Below are 23,080 nucleotides of genomic sequence, written 5' to 3'. Positions count from 1 at the left end.
CTGCAATGATGTACTCGACGACGAACCTGGGTGCACGAATTGAAAATGCTCATTTTTTTTTTTTTTTTTTGGATGGTTCTGTTTACAGCATCATGATGGTCGCATCCGTGTTTGGCGACATCGCAGTGATCGCACATTGGAAGCGTGTATTCGTCATCGCCATACTTTCATATCACTCGGCGTGATGGTATGGGGTGCCATTGGTTACACATCTCGGTCACCTCTTGTTCGCATTGACGGCACTTTGAACAGTGGACGTTACATTTCAGATGTGTTACGACCCGTGGCTCTACCCTTCATTCGATCCCTGCGAAACCCTACATTTCAGCAGGATAATGCACGACCGCACGTTGAAGGTCGTGTACGGGCCTTTCTGGACACAGAAAATGTTCGAGTGCTGCCCTGGCCAGCACATTCTCCAGATCTCTCACCAATTGAAAACGTCTGGTCAATGGTGGCCGAGCAACTGGCTCGTCACAATACGCCAGTCACTACTCTTGATGAACTGTGGTATCGTGTTGAAGCTGCATGGGCAGCTGTACCTGTACACGCCATCCAAGCTCTGTTTGACTCAATGCCCAGGCGTATCAAGGCCATTATTACGGCCAGAGGTGGTTGTTGTGAGTACTGGTTTCTCAGGATCAATGCCCCCAAATTGCGTGGAAATGTAATTACATGTCAGTTCTAGTATAATATATTTGTTCAATGAATACCCGTTTATCATCTGTATTTCTTCTTGGTGTAGCAATTGTAATGGCCAGTAGTGTATTTGATTTTGCTAGATATCAAATAAATGTTTCCACTGATTAACCCGACCACGATCTTACTAAACAGACTGTAAATTCAGCAGCAGGTTTTACGGTAATTAATGCTAAGATTCTCTTCGTGATGAAAGGAAGGGATCTAACAAAGAGGAAAATAATTATTCTCCTAATTCTCGTGGGTAATCGGCCCTTTCGTAGCATCCCGCGGATGCACGCGGCTGTGATAAGGGTACATTAGAATTACGTACTCGTAAGCCACGGCGCCACAGCCTTTCTTCTGGCCTTTTGAAATGCACCGGCTGGGCAGAGGGCGTGCGCAGCACGGACGACACGGCTAGCGAAGGCGCGGCGCAGACGAGAAGAGGCGAGGCGACGAGGAACAGGCGGCGGAAGCCGGCCTAATGACGATTACTAATGTATGTCCAGCGCGCTAAGCCGATTCGCGGCATTCTTATGGAGATGCGGGGACCCGGATTATCTCATTTGAATACAATGTACCCTTCCGCCGCGGCGCCTGGGCTCATCTCCAGGTAGCAGTGCGCGGTGGGCGCCACCGCTCATCCCCGAGGGCTTTCCTCCGCTTGCCTGCGATAACACACGCGTCCGCCGCCCAGCTCTGTGTAACACAGCGGACACCCGCTGGCAGTGTGCTGTTTGCGGAATACGTGCTCAATACCTTGGCGAATACGTAGACTAAAAGATGGGACGCACAGAAGTAAGGACCTGTATCCCTAGCATTTGTTTTTGCTGTATCCTTTTGCGCATTGAGAGTTCAAATACAATGACAATGACAACGTTCGCCTGACTGAAAATGTTTCCCGACGCCTATGAAAAATGGCGTTGTGTCTTGTCGAATCTGATCGTATTTAGAAAACTAAAACAAATCTTGCCACTCAATTTCTGTAACTGTCATCAATTATCTACAGTTTCCTCGAGGAAAATACGTCTCTGTAAAGAAATCCAAACACATCTCTCAAACTAACGACTTTGTTCGATACTACAAATGGTTCAAATGGCTCTAAGCACCATGGGACTTAACGTCTGAGGTCATCAGTCCCCTAGAACTTAGAACTACTTAAACCTAACTAACCTAAGGATATCACACACATCCATGCCCGAGGCAGGATTCGAACCTGCGATTGTGGCGGTCGCGCGGTTCCAGACTGAAGCGCCTAGAGCCACTCGGCCACTCCGGCCGGCCTGGATACTACAAATTTGTTTTTTGTTTTTTTCTTTATTGAATTTCGATTCCCCCCGAAGGGGGCGGGCTGGCGTCAGCTTAGTATGCCGCTCTTCAGCCTACAGACTTTGTTTTTAATAAAAGCAGGCCAAAAAATCGGAGACTTAAATGGTAACATGGCGAAAACATCGTGGAACTTAAAACATAGAACAAAGGGACGATGATGCTAATAAAATACATATGAAGCAGACAGGTAAAATAATAGACATACAATTAAAAAACACTGCGACAGTCTGGTTTCTGTTTGCAAAAGACATAAAATTCACACCCAGCGACAGCATGGTTTCTGTTCGCAACATTTTGAAAGACGAAACAACACTGAACAATCACTGGAACACTGCACTAAAAGGTTGGTAAATATGTCATACCAACAAATTTGTGGGAGTGTACACCTATTATATTGCATGGAAGGTAATCGGCGACTGTGAATGTTGTGTTGGCTGAAGAGCCAACACCGTGTTACTAGAGGAGGACGAAATGCACGCGTTTTAGCTCATGCAGGCTGGCGTGAGGAGGGAAGAACTATACTGACGTGAGGTCTGGAACATGACAAGGGATTAAAATTCAGAAAGCGGACGTAATTAGTTTGATACTTAACTTTAATCCATTAATGATGAACGTCGCTCTTGACGGTACATGATTCACAATATTATTTGTTTAGAATACAGTCTTGAAGTAATTAGTTGCAGTAACTGAATATGGCGCCTTGCTAGGTCGTAGCAAATGACGTAGCTGAAGGCTACGCTGAACTATCGTCTCGGCAATGAGAGCGTATGTAGACAGTGAGCCATCGCTAGCAAAGTCGGCTGTACAACTGGGGCGAGTGCTACGGAGTCTCCCTAGACTAGACCTGCCGTGTGGCGGCGCTCGGTCTGCAATCACTGATAGTGGCGACACGCGGGTCCGACGTATACTATTTTTTTTTCTTTATTGCTATTTTTATACCTGTTACAGGTAGGCCGTCAGCGGCATAGTACGCCGCTCTTCGGCCACGACGTATACTAACGGACCGCGGCCGATTTAAAGGCTACCACCTAGCAAGTGTGGTGTCTGGCGGTGACAACACAGTGAGAAAGTGGAAAAGAAGATAATAGAAGCGTCTTCGACGCAGTGTTGCAAGAAGATGCTGAAAATTAATTGAACTGATAAGAAATGAGGAGGTTCTTTATGGTGAAATAAATATGTAGAAAAGAGTGACTACTGCACGGTCGTCCAGTCACATTAATGTGATCGCCGACTATGTTCGATGTCAACGCGCAATAGCCAGTCACAGACGCCAGGTGGCGGTACTGGCAGTGGAGGGTATACAAAGCGGGTCGCGGGGAAGCAGAAAACAGTGCAGGCGTTGTTGTAATGCGTAAACGGAATGATTTATCTGGCATCCAACAGGCATGGTCGTTGGCTTTAGGGCCAAGGATGGGAGCATTTCCGAAACACCTAAGTTTGTAAGCTGTTCACGTGCCACCGTGGTTAAAGTACACAGTGCATGACAAAATGGCGCTATCCAAAACCAGCTCCGAGACAACTTGGTGCACCAGAGGGCCATAAGTGCAGGGGTGAAGAGACGCGCAACTGTTGAACAACTGATCGTGCATGGCTCAAGCTGTTTATATCTCAGTTAATCCTGTATATCGGGTTTGAGCCTTGTCGATAATTTATGAATAATAGGTATTATTATTTGTGCTGGTTTTGTGCAGTTTATTTGGTACTCAGGATTAATGTAAGTTCAGTTTTAGTTGAAGTCATTTGGGTATCGTTGTTAAAAATTTTTTTCATGCTTTCGTTTATAGAACTGGCCTGAGTTATCGCAGCTTCTGCTGTGATACGCATTCCATTGAATTCCATGTTTGGCTATTTTAATGAGACGAACGCTACTTACTTACGACAGTTCCCTGTATTTCTTTAATTTAAGTATAAGTTATTTATCACATTGTTTTATAAGTGACCATTGCCTGTAGTGATCTTCTACGCTTACAGCTGGTAATTGATATATTAAATAAATGTTTATGGAAGCGTGAAGTATTTCTTGGAAAATGCGTTAACTGAAATGTTTTTGTCTATTCTACACTCCTGGAAATTGAAATAAGAACACCGTGAATTCATTGTCCCAGGAAGGGGAAACTTTATTGACACATTCCTGGGGTCAGATACATCACATGATCACACTGACAGAACCACAGGCACATAGAAACAGGCAACAGAGCATGCACAATGTCGGCACTAGTACAGTGTATATCCACCTTTCGCAGCAATGCAGGCTGCTATTCTCCCATGGAGACGATCGTAGAGATGCTGGATGTAGTCCTGTGGAACGGCTTGCCATGCCATTTCCACCTGGCGCCTCAGTTGGACCAGCGTTCGTGCTGGACGTTCAGACCGCGTGAGACGACGCTTCATCCAGTCCCAAACATGCTCAATGGGGGACAGATCCGGAGATCTTGCTGCCCAGGGTAGTTGACTTACACCTTCTAGAGCACGTTGCGTGGCACGGGATACATGCGGACGTGCATTGTCCTGTTGGAACAGCAAGTTCCCTTGCCGGTCTAGGAATGGTAGAACGATGGGTTCGACGACGGTTTGGATGTACCGTGCACTATTCAGTGTCCCCTCGACGATCACCAGTGGTGTACGGCCAGTGTAGGAGATCGCTCCCCACACCATGATGCCGGGTGTTGGCCCTGCGTACCTCGGTCGTATGCAGTCCTGATTGTGGTGCTCACCTGCACGGCGCCAAACACGCATACGACCATCATTGGCACCAAGGCAGAAGCGACTCTCATCGCTGAAGACGACACGTCTCCATTCGTCCCTCCATTCACACCTGTCGCGACACCACTGGAGGCGGGCTGCACGATGTTGGGGCGTGAGCGGAAGACGGCCTAACGGTGTGCGGGACCGTAGCCCAGCTTCATGGAGACGGTTGCGAATGGTCCTCGCCGATACCCCAGGAGCAACAGTGTCCCTAATTTGCTGGGAAGTGGCGGTGCGGTCCCCTACGGCACTGCGTAGGATCCTACGGTCTTGGCGTGCATCCGTGCGTCGCTGCGGTCCGGTCCCAGGTCGACGGGCACGTGCACCTTCCGCCGACCACTGGCGACAACATCGATGTACTGTGGAGACCTCACGCCCCACGTGTTGATCAATTCGGCGGTACGTCCACCCGGCCTCCCGCATGCCCACTATACGCCCTCGCTCAAAGTCCGTCAACTGCACATACGGTTCACGTCCACGCTGTCGCGGCATGCTACCAGTGTTAAAGACTGCGATGGAGCTCCGTATGCCACGGCAAACTGGCTGACACTGACGGCGGCGGTGCACAAATGTTGCGCAGCTAGCGCCATTCGACGGCCAACACCGCGGTTCCTGGTGTGTCCGCTGTGCCGTGCGTGTGATCATTGCTTGTACAGCCCTCTCGCAGTGTCCGGAGCAAGTATGGTGGGTCTGACACACCGGTGTCAATGTGTTCTTTTTTCCATTTCCAGGAGTGTATTAGTAGGCCTAAGTGCACTCAACTGCTTTTTATTGAGTTTATTGTGAGACAGAAGCTTTATGCAATGTTACGATTAGAAATCTCGACTCAAAATTGGTCAGATTTCAAATATTAAATCTTTATTGTTGACTTCCCTGCATTCATCTGTGTTTGTCAAGTTTTGCGTGTTAATAGAAACTCATAATAACAGTTTTCTTGAATAAATTTGTCTTTCCTAGATGAAGTGTTTGGCTATGTCTTTTGCTTTGAAATTTAATTAAAAACAGTCTTGACTGGAATCAAATATTTTTTTGCAATGGTAATCTGTTTTTAATTCAGTTTTAAAATATTTTACCGATACCGCTGACATTCTTCACGAAAAGTGTTCTCAAACATCATGTTTTTTCAAGGGCTGGCAACTTATCGCTCCCAGACCCTCGCTTGTTTACGTATTTCACTTTCAATGAACGTCAGCATCCGCTTTCATACAACTAATTTGGATGTGTTCGTTCCTCTTGAGATGCAAATTATGGTTACATTTAATATGGCAATTATTTTTCGTCGCAACACATACGAATAGAATAGAAAGTTTATGAACAGAAACTCTACACCTGCTTATCGAGTTCGTACGTAGACGTAGGAACTGGCACTGTTTCTCGGAAGTGATAAAATTTTGCTACAAAGAAAAGGCGTGAACTAAATCAGATCTGCACCGCCTTCTCACAGGTAGCACTGAGTATCTGCGGCCGAATGACTTGTATGGCGTAGCGGCAACAAAATGTGTACAGTTGAGAGCGTGGGGTTGATCTGCTATTCTGTTATTCTGCGCAAAAATTATTATTTATTTTGCAAAAATTCTGAGAAATCACAAAGGCAATTTCAGTTATGAATTGAACAAGTTATATCCTGGTTCTTTCTGGAATGCGAAGTTACCTCTCAAGGATAGGATTCGCTAATGAAATTTCTATATAAAGTTTGTTGTTGACTTGGCAGAATGGCTGAGAGGCGTGCCTACTCAACTTGAATAATTATCCTTTAGACTGTTGCTAGGTATGGTCGAGGCTGTCGTGTGTGAAATGCAGTGAAGTGTACTGTTGTGGAGGAAATATGGGGCTCGCAATAGCTGTAGCGCACAATACCGTAAGCTGCGATGACTGCTGTCTGCGCCGCTCGCTGCTGACAAATAAAATAACTCTCCTTCTATCTGCATTGACCTTTGCCAATCAAACTCTCCCTACACCTTGATGAAGTCAAGGATTCCTATTCGCCCCTAGTCTAACTATTGGCATGGTACACCGGTCAGATAACCAGTCCACTGAGATGCCACTCAAAAATTCGCTCGCAGGAGTTTAACTATATCTCTGTCTGTTCACACCACACAAGAAGTGTGTCGGCCAACACAGTGAACAACGCTTAATCGCAAGGACTTAGATTCGCTCTAGACAGAGGTGCTCTCCCAGTGAAGTACTGAGGAGAGACTTGTTCCTCGCTCCAAGAGCGACAACGGAATGGCGCCTCTCCACGGCAGATGTGAAGGGGTATATCTTTCGGTCTCTTCCATTACTCCTTCAACTCAAGGTGTCAGAAATATCGTCTGCCAATCAGCATTGCTCTTTCAAACGGGAGAATGACGTTTCGTTTAAGGTTACCAATCCGGAAATCCATAGCATTGGCGTTTGGCGCTTGCTGTCTCCCTGTGAAAATCTCTGAAACTGTGTGCTATGTGTAAAGAATGCGTAGGCTGGCCGCTCCCACACATTGTAGCGGAATTTGCTTTTAAACCGAATATGGGGTCGTTCCCCCTTTACACTCGGGCCCACGCTGTCCGTTCCACGGGCGGTCACCGGCCAACATAGGCTGGGTCGTCCTCTGAAGGGACGGGCGTCCCGTTGTGCGGTTTGCGTCTCCCGAACTAAAAGCTCCTGTGACCGTCGTGTCTGGAATGTATGTGTGTACGCCAGCATCGAGTATTTCAATCAAGGTGCGCACTTGCGATTTATTAGTTCTTTGCATATCGTTCACATGAATTCATACAATATTGACTTTATCTTATCGAGTTTGGGTTCAAATGCAGCGTCTTGATGTGCGGTATATGATTGTGAGGGCGGAATATGTAAGCAATGAAGGTCAGGAGACCACGACGTCTTACACAGTAACCTTTCACGTGAATTATTCCGTCTGTTAGTGAGAACTGTCATTAAAACTTCTACTACCGTTCCTGAGATAAGCTTTCACATACAGACAGAAACACTCGTTTGGAGACTTCAGCTTAACAATAAAAGGGGCGATCAAAGAATTTCCCCTTGAAGGCCATACAGTCCAGAATCGTGATGCGAGTCAGCAAAATCGCCGTGAACGTTGAGGCAATCATCCAACCAACGCGTCAGGTTGAAGATAATATCTTGGTAAAACACCATGTCCTGCTGAGTGAATAAGTGAGTAACTGCCTGCTGAACATCACCCACGGAATGGTCGACCCTTCAAGGACTTTTCTAAGGGACAAAAAGCGTGATAATCGCATGGGTAGTGATCTAACCCGGAAAGTTTCATGACTAGATTAATAAAAAAAAATAGACAGAGATCAAGACTACAGCGCGGGGGCTCCAACTGTCGAATCGTGACCACCACGGAATTTGGCGCATCATTCCACAACGGTGATTTTCAAAAGACGTGCTGCTCCATAGACATTTTTCATTCACTGATGGATGTCTACCAGTGTTTTTATTTCGGCAGCCGAGAAAAAAATAACAGCACGTTGGTCCTGTTTGGATATATTTGGTAAAAACGTATTTATAGTTCACATTTATTGCACGCACGTCGTAAAGACATTGAATGCCACACTGATCCTTCACCAAGAGATCGGTGCTTATACATCCACATCGCAGTCGCTATACGTTGCATGTAAGCTGCAGCAACGCTCTCACACGGAAACTTTTTGGACGCTCCTTATATGTACAAATATGTTGTCACTTCATGCGTTTACTTGTGAAATTTGTTAAATAGGCGACTAGATTTACTTGCAATTGCACTGTCGGCACTGATTATTTTGTAAAAGTGTGTAGTAATTGCGTCTGTGAAATGAACGCTTATGTTGATTTATGCGTGCCACAAATTTAGCAGATCCTGTTATTTGGAACGGAAGTAAACGCCACAGAAATGCAATTACCTTCAGAATACAGACTGACGACAGAGTTTCTAGTGATTATAGCATTATCACCATTTCTACGTCCATCAACATTTTCGGATCTCGATACACAGATATATTTCCATGTTCAACGAACATTAACGACCCGTCACTGTTTTTATTGTTACCTGTGATGCTTCTGCTCGGGAGTGAATGGTTCCTGGATGTTACTTTTTTACTGTTACAGGAATGATGTCTCGTAGCCGATAAATATTTCTTCCCGTAAGCTAGTAATCCTTTCTTTCCGGGTTATGTAAGTACACTAACGTTGTAATGATATCTCGGGACACAGAAGCTCTTAATCTTGGAGGTGTCAGCTCACCCATCGAGAAGAGGGCCTAATTAAAGAACAGAACTGACGTCTGCTTAATGTTAATGCGGCACGCAAGCAACTGGCTGGTATCCTCAGCGGCCCCAAGGCACGGGGTTATCACACGCCCCAATTCCCCCACACTTCTCGCTTCACTTAGTGGGGTTCCTTTACGCCCCCGGGACACAGATACCACCCAGTCCCAGTGGTCTCTACTGGGAGCGACTCCTTTATGATATTCCTCTTGTTGCACTCGACTTTAAAACCGACGGCCTCATCATGACATAAGTAAGATCCATCTGTATTACCCCTAATTAAATTTTTTTACAAGCACCGATTTTTAACAGATCTCTCTCCCAAAATAACTTAATACTTAGTCTTGTGCTTTTCACGCTCGTAATACTTAAACTAAACCTTGCATCGTAACGTTAAAAGAGGTATTCAGAGCAAATTACAGCTGTGAAAATAACTATATGGTACAATGTCAGAAGGACATTATATTCAATTTATTACGAAAGCAATAGATCCATGTAGGACGTAAAAAAGAATGACGGAATTACATAGTTTTTTTACAGCACGAGAAGAAATATAAGACTACTCTTCTTGTATAGCTCTTTTCAGCTCACATATTGCCCTCAAATTGCCTTCCATTGCGATAAACACACCTAGCAAGTATTTCAAATCCGGGCTACGTGCATGCCAGGGCAAGACATGGATATCTTTATCTTCAAACAACTTTTTGATTGTAGCAAAACATGCACGGACGCATTATCTTGTTCAAATATTACACTTTCGTCCCCTAGGTCCTCATACATTCTAATCGATTCTGTCTCTAGCGTCACAGTGTACATGTTAGAGTCCATTCTAGTGTTCAGCAAAGCAAAGCGTGATTTACCTTTAGCGTAGATAACTGTCGAAATCATGCCACTTCCACCACTAAAATTTCTGCTATTCCTACCTGCTGTTCTGTTCTCATGCCAGTAATGTTGAAATCCATCCGGGCCATCTAAATTAAACATCTTCTTATTACGAAGGTCACTTATTCCTATTCTGAAGTCCATAGCATTTGTTTTTCAGCAATATCCATTCTAGCCTCTTTATGTTTGGGTGTTAGAGCAAGTTTCTGCAGTCATTTCTTAAATGCAAGGTGTTTGTCATGTGACAAAATTTGTCGCACACATATGACAGTTACTGGCAACTGTAAGTCAGCAACAAGTTGAGAAGAACAACAGTTTATGTCCCTTGCTTTGCGCAAAAGTAACCGTTTCGGGGCCTCAGATAATTTTCTACTTTGCCTATATTTTCGCTTCAGCCCATATGATACGTCCATCTACCTATATTATCAATCACTCTACTTAAACGCTTCAACTTCTTGGCGATCTGACGACCAGAGAGTCCCATCTCCTTTTTACGAACCTATTTTTGTTTTTTCATCACATGATAACTGTTTTCCGCTTGGCATTGTCACAGTCGCGATTTATGTACATAACACGCACTGACACTAATGGTGTTTGTTTCCTATCTTCAGTAAAGGCACGTACGCACGCACTAACACCCCAGAGAGCCTTTGTATCGAGTGCACCCTCTAACTAAAACTAAACTCCACCCGAACAGGCCTTGGAAGTCCCAACGGTACCGACCGGCCGCCGTGTCATCCTGAGAACTCAGGCGTCACTGGATGCGGATATGGAGGGGCATGTGGTCAGCACACAGCTCTCCCGGACGTACGTCAGTTTACGAGACCAGAGTCGCTACTTCCCTATCAAGTAGCTCCTCAGTTTGCCTCACAAGGGCTGAGTGCACCCCGCTTGCCAACAGCGCTCGGCAGACCGGATGGTCACACATCCAAGTGCTAGCCCAGCCCGACAGCGCTTAACTTTGGTGATCTGACGGGAACCGGTGTTATCACTGCGGCAAGGCCGTTGGCGAGTGCAGCCTGTACCACCTGAATTATTACATACTGTACCACTGGCATCAAACGCGATGCCATTTGGCAGCATTTCTCGGTATACTGATCTTACACTATTGCTTATAAACTGTGCACAATTATTCCAACGAACAATGTTCATTTTCCTACAAATATCCATGCCTTTACACTGATCTTCAATACTGTATATCGCGAGATATCAAACACGACTCCTTTGCAGTGTTTCTCTTCCTTTAAAGTCCCGTAAAAAAAGTGAGAAGGGTTCAGAGTTTAAAATTGTGCTTCTGTGTAGATTTAGAATTTGCTTTTTCACAATGTCAACAGCAAGTTAAGTGTTACGAACATTACATAGTTATTTTGGTACCTTTCTAACATAAACATAATGCTCTATGTAAGTGAATTTCCCATCTACTGCTATACTGGTAAATGATTTTCTCCATTAGTCACTGACAATGGCGAACACATTCCTAGCCTTATGCCAAGTCTGGCGGATATTCCAGAGACATTCAAGCAAGTCTACTCTCTACGTCACATTCTGGTCGAAACAACCAAAAATCACAACTTCTTTGACCAGTAGCTTGCAGACAACAGATTACCTTTCATCGAAATTCGTTAATACTCTAAATATTCAAATTCTGTTCTACAAAGCCCATTATGTGAAACGTCGGAACTCGTTTCAAGTGTCTGTTGAAAGTAACGATACTGAATGCCAACAAATAACTCTGCATCTCTGATTTCTTATGTCCGAGAGCAATCGGATTGCTATAGTGGAGTCATCATTTTTGTCAGAGTTGTGACCTGTTAATCCAGTGTCTTGAATTAAATCGAGACGGGTGACTCTTTTCAAAAAATATATTTCTGACAATAACAGGGCAATAGGCGGGAATTATCAGTCCCTTCTCGGCGTGTGCTGCAATGTAGTGCGTGTCACAGGGCCCCAAAGGTGCGTTGACCACGGCGCGCACGCGCTGTGCGAGGAGCAGCGGATTGTCACTGAAGTCGTAGTTAAATTCACTCAACAAGAATCGATTAAACGTATAAACATGCCGCCGAGGTAACGAATTTTATCTGAATTAATATTTTTATTTTTACGCTGTAAATAGCGTACAATTTTTGTTACATTTTATAAACACTAAATACACTTGCAACTCCCCTACCTTCCATTTTTTAAACATGCGATCCCTAAAACATAACTTGTTTCTGTCTCAGAAGGGTGTTTCTTGTGGAATAGATACGTAGAATATCAGCACATGAGAGGTATCGCCGGCCGAGGTGGACGAGCGGTTCTAGGCGCTACAGTCTGGAACAGCGCGACCGCTACGGTCGCAGGTTCGAATCCTGCCTCGGGCATGGATGTGTGTGATGTCCTTAGGTTAGTTAGGTTTAAGTAGTTCTAAGTTCTAGGGGACTGATGACCTCAGCAGTTAAGTCCCGTAGTGCTCAGAGCCATTTGAGAGGTATCGTTTTTAGACTACTGGCCTAAATCTAGGTTCTATGTCCTGGCAACCACGATCGTGTTCGACAATGTTCCTGGGTGCATTAAGTGTTCCCAATTGTCACTATATGACGGATCGACTAGCACTGTCGAACATGATCGTTTTCGTTGTTCACGTTTTATGGCGTGAGGAAGGCATAATGTTGTATGGGCCCAATGACCTCAAAATCTTTGAATCCGGTACACTCATCAGTCAACTTATAGTGACACTGTACCCCTTCCCCAAGTCCGTATTTTGTGGTGCATTCAGCTCTGTCTCTATTTTTATGCACACAATACGCGACCGCCTGGAACAGTGAAGGTGGAAGAGCTCTTGAAACGAGAGGATATTCAGCAAAGAGACTGGCCTGCCTTCTCCCCCGAGTTAAATCCCATCGAGCAAGTGTGGGATGCGCTGTGTAGACGTATTGCAGCACGTCCACACACACTAAGTGTCATCCAATAGATATCAACCACGCTGGAAGAGATACGGAACACCCCACCACAAGAGCTTACCAACCTTGTGGTCAGCATGGAAGGACGTTACAAAATATGCACCGTCGTCCTTGGTGAGGACACACCCTATTAAGAACCATGTCTCACCTTTCGTAATGTTCAGGGGAACATGGTAAATCGCGGTGACTCAAATGTAATTATTGTCTTTGCATAAAAGTGTCATCTCTGTTCTTCTCATGGCGTATTTCTTTCAGTTATCTTCTGTACTACGCAGCAACGTTTCTTCCTGTGTATGGTCCAGGTTTCGTCGAGTTTTGTATACCAGTGTGCTTTAGCACCTGAATATTTTATCTTTAAGCCATACAGTACAGCAGCATGTCGTTGTTTTCCTTTGATTTGAGCCGTTCTAGGTATCTGCGCAGCAAGGCCATGTAAGACACCATATTCGCCATTGACTGTAGAAATTATTTATTTCACTTTTGCAATTTCGGCCTTTGGGCTATTTGCAAGTGGTACTGCAAAAGCTAAAGTAACACAAAAAATGAAACACAGAGTGTACTCCTATTTACATAACTACACAAACGTGTTATATAGATAGTTGTACATTCAAAAAATGGTAAAATAATACATCACTTACATCTTGCTTCAGCACATGTCAGACGCAGACGTTAAAATCCTCCGACACGTATAAATGTCATCGTCAAAAATATGTCTTTTCGCTGTAGGAATACAGTAACATCAGAAGAGAGTGAATCTCTGCACGTCGTGAAACGATGTAAACTACATGAAGTGTTGCCACTTTTAGCATCATTCCCGCAAATCGTTAGAAGTTGATTTGTGACAATTTACGTGAGTGATGCTAACAGTGGTAACAATACATGTAATTTATATCATTTCATCACATACAGAGTTTCACGCTCGTCTGATGTTACTGTATTCCTACAGTGAAAAACCAATTTTTGACGATGACTTGTATACATATCGAAGGATTTTAAAGTCTAACGTGTGCTGAAGCAAAATGTAAAGTATTATTTTCACCATTTTTGTGTGTACTATTGAGTATATGACATGTTTCGGTAGTTCTTTATATACGAGTACAATCTGTGCTTCATTTCTATATTATTTTAGCTTTTGTAGCACCACTTGAAAATGCCAAAATTGCAGTAGTGAAATAAATAGTTTCTACTGCCAACCGACTGTGATGTACTTTAAAAAATTCTACTCAACTGTGAACCCCCTCCAAGAGATGTAAATGATGTTGGTTATTGATACAAGGCTCAATCAGTCAATCATCTAGACTTCTGCCCCCGCAACTATTGAAAAGGCTGCTTCCCCAGGAACCACCTGTTTGTCTAGTCTCTCCACAGATTTCCCTCCATAGTGATTGCAACTATGGTATGGCTATCTGTATCACTGATGCGTGCAAGCCACCCTACCTAGGTACGATCCACAGTTCATGGACCCCAAGTACATGTCACATTAAAATGCTGAAAGAAGAATGAACAAGTGCGTCCCATGAAGACCCACGAAACGTGAGAAGAAACCGTTCCTGTACAAAGTAATTAGTAAACAGACATATGAAATATGGGGATATGTACCTGTGATTAAAGTAGAGCCCCAATGTGCATGTGACATTATGTCCAAGAAGCTACTTTTTACCTTTCTTTAAAAAAGAAATCATTTGAAAGTCATGAAGTTGTAGGCATAATAAATATTCGATGCGTTTGGTTCGCCTTTGAAGTTTCTTTCCCAAGCTAAATAAAATAAGGTGCCTAATAATACAGTAATCAGAGATAATTTTAACACAGCGTGTTAAAAATGTACGAAGCCAGCTGGGACGGAAGGGCCGTTTATTCAGCGCACGCGCGTTGCTAATGCCTTGGCCGTCGCTATGGACCGGACTTGAGCGCAGACCTCCGACTAGCAAACGTAATTACGTCGAGATCGCGATGACAGCGATTGGAAGCGGATGGCGGCAACAGCAAGGCGGCTCCGGCTCACGTCTAGCGGGCTATCACTCACAGGCAATCCGGCAGCGCGTTGTCCGCGCGACGCGCCTATTGACTCTAGCGATTGGGGGCTGTGCTCGCACTTCGCGCTACGCGCTTAGTCCTCTAATCCCGGCGATGGCGCCAGATCGCCAAGAGCAGCCCGTCCACTCTCGGCAGCACACTGCACGCTCTGCTCTCTCTAACGTACACCCCTCCAGCGTAGGTACCGCATATTTAACTGATAACCGGGGAAGGAAAGAAGGGCCACGCACCTTATTAAAGCTGAATAATGGAATCATGACTACAAAGAATTAGTTTATCACCTCCAGCTATTCCAATATGTGACCAAGCGAGGTGGCGGAGTGATGACACAATGAGCTCATATTTGAGAACATAGCGGTTCAGATCCCCATCCAGCCATCCGGATATATGTTTTCCGTGATCACCCTAAATCGCTTAATGTAAATGTCGGGATGGTTCCCTCTGAAAAGGCACAGTCGATATCCTTCCCCGATCCACGCTAGTGCTCCGTGTCTAACGGCCTCGTCACCAATGCAACGTTAAACATTTGGTTTTTTTTGGTACTTCTCGTTCTCTACCCTTTCACTGAACAGTCAGGATCCTTTCAGCCAACTACGAGGTGAGTTGTATGGGAATAGAGGCAGTTCCAGCTCGGAATATTTCGGCAGGTAATTTGCAGTTCTGGCACCTGCATTAAGTTAAGGGCAACAACTAGAAAATTTGGATAGAACCGAGTACTGAGAACTATTTTTACGTTAATTCTGGACAATATGTCCCAGGTGGGACGTATGAAAGCCTAGTGCTTGTATAATTTACACAGGATGAAAAAAAATGAACATACCTAAACACAACACATTACCATGACTAAGCAGTCATGTAAATAACTCAAAGTTCAAAAACAAAAGATTGAAATAGTAAAGGAATTCAAATATCTCGGAGAATGGATTAGTTGGAATAATGGGGAAAGCAAAACAATGGAATCCAGAAAAATAAACTTGAATTGGCCTTCTAACTAACAAAAAATACATACAACAAAAAATCCCTTTCATGGGGCTCCAAAATTACACATTACAAGACAGTGATTAAGACAGAAGCACTGTATGCACCAGAAACACTAAACATGAATTTCGAAGGCCAAATGGAGAAACTTGAGCTAAAGGAAAGAAAAATTTTAAGAAAAATCATAGGACCAAAATTTCAAGACAATAAGATTATATACATAAAAAATGAAACTCTCTACAAGAAAATTGAAAAACTTTCAGATACTATACGAAAAAGGAGGATAAATTTTTATGGTCATCCTCTCAGAATGAATTCCAAAAGATTAACCAAACAAATCTTTGACTTTTTCCGTAACCGCAAAACGAAACCCAACTGGTTTAAAGAAACTGAGAAAGACCCAGTAGAATTAAAGATTTCAGAAAATTCGCTTATCGATCGAACAGCTAAAGTAATTACTAAAGATGAAAACATAAGGTTCCATGACAAATCTACACAAAAGTCCAAACCCTTCATCTCGGAAGAAGAGAGGAAAAGAAAATCAGAAAGAATGAAGAAATACTGGGCCCTAAGAAAGAACAACGCACAAAGAAATGATTGATCCAGCGTACACCAAAGAGGGTAAAACGAAAGAAGAAGACCATGACTAACACGATGTAGGAAACTCGATGCCATTCAACATAGCTCCCAGTTGTCTTATAATGGATAAATATAGGTGCTGTGTGGTTTTCAAGGGAATCTTAAATAATTCCTTCTGCAGCATAGTGGCAAGTTCAGGTAACGATGATGTAGGTGGATAGCGATCATGCACTCTCTCTCTAAAATAGACCGCAAAGGTTCAATGATATTGAGAGGTGGTGACTATGGTGACCAGAGAAGATGAGACAATTCATTCATGTGCTCAAAAACCCATGTCCCGGAGGACACGAAATGTGTGAACAGAGTCCCTATCGTCTTAGAAAGCAGCATCACCACTGGGGAACATTGTGCCATGGGGCGGACCTGCTCAAAATGGTCACGTAATACTTGGCAGTATTGTGACTGTGCGGAGTAACCATGAAACCACGGGGCCCATGTAATACCACAACTTGGCTGCCAAAACATCACCGAACCCCGCGATTCATTCATTCATTCATTCATTCACGGGATGTAAACCGAGCCAGAAGTTGCAAACAGTGTGCAAGAAGACTCATCTGACCAAATAACATGAGGAAGGAGCCAGATTGGTTGCTGAAAGCGCAAAAATTCAAATGGCTCTGAGCACTATGGGACTTAACTTCTGGGGTCATCAGTCGACTAGAACTTAGAACTACTTAAACCTAACTAACCTAAGGACATCACACACATCCATGCCCGAGGCAGGATTCGAACCTGCGATCGCAGCGGTCGCGCGGTTCCAGTCTGTAGCGCCTAGAGCCGCTCGGCCACCCCGGCCGGCCTGAAAGCGCAACATGAGGTTTTAAACACGGCAGTGTACACTGCTGCTATCAAAATGACAACGCGATGAAGACGGCAGGCAACAAATGGTAAAATGGCATGAGGTGGACTAGATCCATTTTTATGCAAATGATTAGCATTTGAGCACAATCGCACAGCGTAGTAGGTATGAATGAAATCATATACACTCTGTACATAAAAGAAAGATTACGCAGTGGGTTTCTCATTCAGAAATCGCATCTGAGTGTCGGTTGTTTGTAAGAAAATCGTATTATGCCTCGTGTTAAGTACGAGAAACGTCTATCACCACATGACGGAATACGACAGCGGCAGGATCGTGGCCTGTCGAGATGCCAGTTTATCATTCCGCGATGCTGTTGCTCGCGTTGGTCGGGATCCTGTCACGCGAATATGGAAGCGATGGTTACGGGAGGGGCCTGTATTCAATGCCTAGTAGGCTCTTAACCAAGCGACTAGCACCCGAGAGGCCTCTTTTCAGTTGAGTACCATTTCTGCGCACATTAAGACGATAGGTACATCCTTGTGAGAAAGTTCCGGGGACAAAAAGGTTGCCAGATTACATTCATTGATGTCACATGGGCTTAGGACCTAGCAGCGCGGAGTGGCCACGCGGTTAGAGGCGCCATGTCACTGACTGCGCGGCCGCTCCCGCCGGAGATTCGACTCCTCTCTCGGGCATGGGTATGTGTGTTGTTCTTAGCATAGGTTAGTTTAAGTTAGTTTAAGTAGCGTGTAAGTCTAGGGACCGATGAACTCAGCAGGTTGGTCCCTTAGGAATTCACACACATTTGAACATTTTGAGCTTAGGACCTGGCATGATGGTATGGGGCACCGTTCTGCACTCAACACAATCACCTGGGTTTTGCATAGCCTGTAATTTGGACAACAGCCGTTCCGTTTCTGAGTTATTAAGGCCGGTAGTTGTCACGGGTTCCCGAGATACTGACAACGCCACTACTCGACCGTCGCTACGGTTCATCAAGTATAGCGTAAGGTGTAAGCAGTGTGGAATGGTATACCAGTATCTGTCATCCAAGCTCAGTTCGATGTGATACCAGTCAACTTCAGAGTCCTTGTTGCTGACAAATGTGCAGCTTTGTGCACTAAATTTAGCACCACGTACATCTCAAAATCAAATATAAATTTAAATGTGGTGTCACCGCCAGACACCACACTTGCTATGTGGTAGCCTTTAAATCGGCCGCGGTCCGTTAGTGTACGTCGGACCCGCGTGTCGCCACTATCAGTGATTGCAGACCGAGCGCCGCCACACGGCAGGTCTAGAGAGACTTACTAGCACTCGCCCCAGTTGTATAGCCGACTTTGCTAGCGATGGTTCACTGACAAAATACGCTCTCATTTGCCGAGACGATAGTTAGCATAGCATTTAGCTACGTCATTTGCTACGACCTAGCAAGGCGCCATTACCAGTTACTATTGATGCTGTAAAACATGTACCGTCAAGAGCGATGTTCACCATTTATGGATTAAAGTTAAGTATTCCCACAGCTACGTCCTTTTTTGCTAGTCTAATTTCCTTGTCCTGTTCCAGACCTCACGCCAGCCTGCGTGAGCTAAAACGCGTGCCTTTCGGCTTCTTCTCAAAACCGGGTTGGCTCTCTTGCCAATCCACAACAAATTTAAACATGTACTCTTAATGATCTAAATGGTTCAAATGGCTCTGAGCACTATGGGACTTAACTTCTGTGGTCATCAGTCCCCCAGAACTTAGAACTACTTAAACCTAACCAACCTAAGGACGTTACACACATCCATGCCCGAGGCAGGATTAGAACCTGCGACCGTAGCAGTCGCCCGGCTCCAGACTGTAGCGCCTAGAACGGCTCGGCCACTCCGGCCGGCCTTACTGATCTATCCTTCGCAGGAGTCCACAGTCACGTACAATTTTTTGAAAGAAATTTCTGCCTTATATCTGTTAATTGTCAATTTATTTTGCGTTAGTAAAATAAAAAGAACAATTAACAGCCAAATAGCGGAAATTTCTTTAAAAATGTGTTGTTACTACTGTACTGCGTACGTACAATAAGTTATTCGTTATCGTCTATCCTTTCTGGTTTGTAATTTTAGTGGTCAGCAGTGTATGCACAGGGTGATCAGAAACAGTCAACGTTGCCCCGTTTCAGAGTTATTTAGCACTGAAGTTAGCCAATCAGGCCACAGCGCGCGTACATTTAACCACTTGCGTGGGCTAGAATGCGGCACTGCACAGGCATCTATTGGTCTGTAAGTTACCACTTGCTGAAATACTAATTACCAGTTAACATGTGCCTTTTCGTAAGTGATAAATGAAAGGTAGGTGTACAAACGCTACGTTTGTTCCGTTTGAGGCAGGCTGCTGAAATTTATGCCCGCGAAGACCTGATCGGTCAACTTCAATGCCAATTAATTCGGAAAGGCCGCAATGTATCGAATTTTATAGACATGCTAAGTTATTTGATTCTCACGAAAAAAATATAGTGACGTAGAGAGAATGCAGTAGAGTATCTTTAAACATCCATACCATTTTTCACACCAACTAATATTTACAAGACTATTGATATTTTTTGTAGTTCACAAATGATAATTCAGAACATGCTAAGTAATGCATACATACTGTGGTGTCACCGCCAGACACCACACTTGCTAGGTGGTAGCCTTTAAATCGGCCGCGGTCCGCTAGTATACGACGGACCCGCGTGTCGCCACTGTCAGTGATTGCAGACCGAGCGCCGCCACACGGCAGGTCTAGAGACACTTCCTACCACTCGCCCCAGTTGTACAGCCGACTTTGCTAGCGAAGCTACACTGACAAATACGCTCTCAGTTGCCGAGACGATAGTTAGCATAGCCTTCAGCTACGTCACTTGCTACGACCTAGCAAGGCGCCATTACCAGTTTATATTGAGATTGTAATTATGTATCATCAAGAGCGATGTTCTCCAATTATGGTTTAAAGTTAAGTATTCCAGAAGCTATGTACTATTTTTGGCTACTATAATTCCTTGTCATTTTCCAGACCTCACGCCAGCCTGCGTGAGCTTAAACGCGTGCCTTTCGGCTTCCTCCAAACTCCGTGAATTGGCTCCTGCCAATTCACAACACATACAATGAACATATAACTGAGATTCCCTAGAGGTGCTTCGTCTTAACGAAACACGTTGGTTGCAAAATGCAAGAAAAGTTTCAATTCTGGTAACGTTTCCCCTTCTTACACAAGGCATTGCACGACCATCAAACAAGCCGAAATGTTCAAATGTGGTTTCTGAATGAAGAACCTGCAGTTTAATCTTCCATTAAATATACAATTTAGATGGTGTTACTCTTTCCTACTTCCTGCAGTTGTGCTGAGATGATAGTCTTTTGTACATCCCAGCACCATGTCAGTGGAGATGCTACGCGTGTTCTCGGGATATACCCGATAGACATATCTATTAATTATCGCGAGTTAACACAGTGGCTGAAAACGGGTAAACTGAGAGACCTATTAGGGGAGGAAATACGGACCTTGGGAGAGGTGAAAAACTGGAGAGTGAATTCAACGCTAAGGAAGTTGCACGGACGTCTTCAATCAGTCTCGTACTGTACATGTATTAATATCAAGGAGCGACTGAGGATGAAACGTGTCTATCCTAGTCGAAGCATAGGTTCATCTCTTAACCAGCAGTGGACCCCACATATTTGCTGTGCAGGATCAGGAGGCTGATTGCGCCTGTGAAGAATAGAAACCACAGAACACATACTCACTTCTATCCTGTAACCGTTGCTTGCAGGAAAGACAACTAGCACGCTCAGACAAGTAATAACACAATCACTTATAGACCAGACCTTGTCGACCGATCCCAAAGACTGTGTAGACAGAACACGTAGAGCGCTGCGTATAGAGCAAGAGACTAGAGTACAGGCAGCTATGGGCAAAGGCGGCAAGTGACTCCTCAGACAATAGTAGCGAGACGTGCGAGGGGCTTTCAGTAAGTAATGGAAAACATTTTTTTCTCCGCCAGTTTCGGTTGCAAAAATGCGGAATTTGTTGTGGGACATCGTGGAATATTCCGCTTCAGCCCTCACAGTTTCATGAAGTTCTGGTGGTGAACCTATACGTAACCTTCAAAATGGCGTCCGTAATGGAGGTGCGTTCTTAGCAGAGAGCTTTCATTGTGTTTCTTTTGGCGAAAAACCAGAGCACTGTAGATTTTGATGGGCGTTTGCAAGAAGTCCGTGGTGACTTAGCAGTGACCAAAAGTACGATGAGTTGTTGGGCGAGGTGTCTGCTGACATCGCGACAAGGTCACGCAAACCTGCCCGATCCGCCGCGTGCCGGCCGGTCGCACACAGCCGTGACTGCAACAGTGTTGGAGCGTGCGGACACTCTCATTCGAAGTGACCAACAGATCACAATTAATCACCTTGCTGCCCTACTGGACGTCTCTATTAGTAGTGCTGACACACTCGTCCACCGGTTGGGTACTCAAAGGTGTGTGTCCGTTGGGTTCCTCGCCGCCTAAGAGAAGACCATAAAGATCACACAACCATGTGTGCGGAATTGCTTGCTCGCTACGAAGCTAATCGTGGCAATTTTTTATGGAACATCGTCACAGGTAATGAAACATGGGTTCATCACTTCGGACTGGAAACAAGACCACAATCCATGACGTGGCACCACACCATCTCTATCTATCGCTTGCGCCTTTGTCCCGCATTTTGCGCGGGGTTGGCGTGGTTAAATCGGATTTGGCATGTTAATTGGAAGGGGTGGCCGGATGCCCTTCCTGCCGCCACCCCATACCCCCTGGGACGGAATCAGAGTACCCCATCTGTCTATATATAGTGTAAATCATGGAAAAGTATGGATGTGTTTCAAATGTCTGTGAGATGTGTAACTGAGGCGGGACATGGGGACCAGCCCGGTATTCACCTAGAGGGATGTGGAAAACCACCTAAAACCACATCCAGGCTGGCCGGCACACCGGCCCTCGTCGTTAATCCGGCGGGCGGATTCGATCCGGGGCCGGCGCGCCTATACGAGTCCAGCGCATTAGCGCTCTCGGCTAACCTGGCGGGTCACCACACCATCTCTCCTCCGAAGAAAAAGTTCAAAGTCACATTTTCAGCCGGTAAAGTCCGGCGACGGTCTTCTGGGACTCTGAAGGGATTATTCTTCAAACGAACATCTCCTTCTCCACGACAATGCAAGGCCTCACACAAGTTTGAGGACACGAAAGGAGTTCACGAAACTTCATTGGACTGATCTTCTTTATCCATCCTACAGCCCGGATCTCGCACCTTCCCACTTCCATCTGTTTGTCCCATTGAAGAATGCACTCCGCGGGAAGCGGTACGTGAATTATTGTGGAGATTATTTATGCAGCAAAGCGTTGGCTCCGACGTTGTCCAGTCGAGTGGTACCATGCGGGTATACAGGCCCTTCCAGTATGATGTAAGGACATCGTACTGAGCGTAGATTGTGTTCAAAAATAGAGTTTTGTAGCCAAAGAGCGGGTAATACTGTGGTACATTGGAGTCCTGAATAAAATCAACCTGCTTTCAGAAAAAAAATATTGCATTACTTATTGAACGCCCCTAGTAGTAGTAATGGTAACAGATGACACCAAATGTGTTGTCAATGGAATGACACAAAAGCAAGTGTACACTAGACAGTAATATTAGAATGTATAATCTAACGGAGATGTAGGATCACGCTATCTGAGGGCGAGAGGCTCGTAGTACTGCCGAGGTCCCCACACTCGGATGGCGAGCAGCAGTGGATGGTCCAATGGCGAATTACACGAT

At 44.9% G+C, this 23,080-nt stretch overlaps 1 protein-coding gene and 1 pseudogene across 1 annotated transcript in view; both read right to left on the bottom strand.

Moving 5' to 3' along the window:
- The window catches only part of LOC126175172 (POU domain, class 3, transcription factor 2), a 498,697-nt gene that overhangs the window by 374,828 nt on the left and 100,789 nt on the right, over positions 1 to 23,080 (bottom strand). The window lies entirely within an intron of this gene.
- Positions 10,777 to 10,894, bottom strand: LOC126177525 (5S ribosomal RNA; annotated as a pseudogene).

This window comes from Schistocerca cancellata, chromosome 3 (genome assembly GCF_023864275.1).
Source record: "Schistocerca cancellata isolate TAMUIC-IGC-003103 chromosome 3, iqSchCanc2.1, whole genome shotgun sequence".
NCBI lineage: Eukaryota > Metazoa > Arthropoda > Insecta > Orthoptera > Acrididae > Schistocerca > Schistocerca cancellata.
Note: the sequence above shows the minus strand (reverse complement) of the source record. Positions and strands in the feature narration are given on the sequence as shown.